The 2,116-nt window shown below is 39.0% G+C and overlaps 1 pseudogene; it reads left to right on the plus strand.

Moving 5' to 3' along the window:
* The first annotated feature begins 1,085 nt into the window (after positions 1–1,085).
* On the plus strand, positions 1,086–1,405 carry LOC116868779 (annotated as a pseudogene).
* The last annotated feature ends 711 nt before the right edge of the window (positions 1,406–2,116 follow it).

Raw genomic sequence — 2,116 nt, forward strand, 5'->3', positions numbered from 1 at the left:
TCAAGTCCCGTATCAGGCTCCCTGCTCCGTGAGAAGCCTGCTTCTAACCTCTCCCACTCCCCCTGCTTGTATTCCCTCTCTCCCAGTCTCTCTCTGCCAAATAAAAAAAATCTTTAAAGATAGAGAGAGAGAGAGAGAGAGAGAAAGAAAGAAAGAAAGAAAGAAAGAAAGAAAGAAAGAAAATAATAATAAAAAATAAAAATAAAACATGTTCCTGGAAGTTTTTGTATAACACAAAAGAGTTGCCATATGAAGAATAATTTCAACTCTTGCTAAACATGTGTTCCCCTGAAGAAGCCCAAATATCTTACAGACATGAGATTCCCTCCCTGCTACACTATTTGCCAACCTCTTGAATGTCCAGCTTACCTTCCCACAGTTGGAGTGCTCTCTTCATTGTCTACCCTCTGAAAGAAAAGAAATTTCTTTCCTGTCTAAATGTAAGGCCTTCTTCTGAGTCCTGTCATGGAACTTACCCATCTTCTCAGGATGAGTAATACTAGGGAATACCCTTCTCAGCTACAAGCTAAGAAGGAAACCACAGTAGAAATCAAGCCTGCCAATACCATGATCTTAAACTCCAGTTTCCAGAACTGTGAGAAAATAACATTTGTTGTTGAAGCCACCCAATCTGTGGTATTTTGTTATAGCAGCCCAAGCAGACTGATATAGCCCATAAAAGAGATGATACCCTTTTCCTCCTCCTTTCTGAGCTCTAAGTAAAAAGACATAGGAGCCACAGGTGCCTCTGAGAATACCCTGAGCTTTTGTTCTGGGTTTATCAGTCACTGACTTTGGACAAGGCTAAACAACCTTACTAGGATTTTTATACTCAAACCCAAGATATTAGTTTATTAAAATGGTGGTCAGATGTGACTGTTAATTATGAGAAGAAAATTCACAGAATGCAGTGGAAGGCAACAAGCATAGAATGATTACTTAATTGTTGTCAAATAATTTGGATTTTTGCACAGACACTGGGTTTGAGTTTACTAATAATTTGAGTTTACTAATAAATCAAATATTGCTATACAAGGGAGGCAAGTCTGTTTGTGCTCAGTGTCCTTGTACACACTTTGCAAGCCATGAGTCTGACTTCTAATTCCAGCATAGTAGTTGAGTGGATCACAGCAGTTACCATTGCTGCTGGAACAGCTGCAATTGGTTATCTAGCTTACAAAAGATTTTGTGTTACAGATCATTGCAGCAAATCTATGGTAAGCTTTCACATCCAGAAAGACAGCCCCAAGATAGTACATGCTTTTGACATGGAGGATTTGGGAGATAAAGCTGTACATTGCTGTTATTAAAGTTCTGAAAAGCTTCTGTGATGGGGCCCACACAAAACATAACAGAGGCTGGAGACAACACAAGACCTTTAATCATCAGGAAAAAAAGAAAGTGAAACAGATTTGATGTTGCAAACTGACTTGGCATGCTATTACCTGATTGCTTAATTAACATGACCACTACTACTGTCTAAGTCAACTTCCCATATTCTTTGAAAACTGCAACTTTCACATCACGGCATTTGCCTTACGTAAAACATTGTGGTACATATTTGCTTTTTCAAAAGTAAGGAAAAAGACAGAATAGAGAGCCCTGAAATGGACCCGCCAATCTATGGTCAACTAATCTTCGACAAAGCAGGAAAGAATGTCCAGTGGAAAAAAGACAGTCTCTTCAACAAATTGTGTTGGGAAAATCGGACAGCCACATGCAGAAGAATTGAAACTGGACCATATCCTTACACCACACACAAAAATAGACTCAAGATGGATGAAAGACCCCAATGTGGGACAGGAATCCATCAAAATTCTTGAGGAGAACACAGGCAGATACCTCTTCAACCTCTGCCACAGCAACTTCTTCCTAGAAACATCGCCAAAGGCAAAAGAAGCAAGGGCAAAAATGAATGACTGGGACTTCATCAAGATCAAAAGCTTTTGCACAGCAAAGGAAACAGTCAACAAAACCAAAAGACAACCAACAGAATGGAAGAAAATATTTGCAAATGACATATCAGATAAAGGGCTAGTATCCAAAATCTATAAAGAAATGATCAAACTCAACACCCAAAGAACAAATAATCCAATCAAGAAATGGGCAGAAGATG

Source organism: Lontra canadensis, unplaced genomic scaffold, assembly GCF_010015895.1.
Source record: "Lontra canadensis isolate GAN:19392208 unplaced genomic scaffold, GSC_riverotter_1.0 scaffold16, whole genome shotgun sequence".
In the NCBI taxonomy this organism is placed as follows: Eukaryota; Metazoa; Chordata; class Mammalia; order Carnivora; family Mustelidae; genus Lontra; species Lontra canadensis.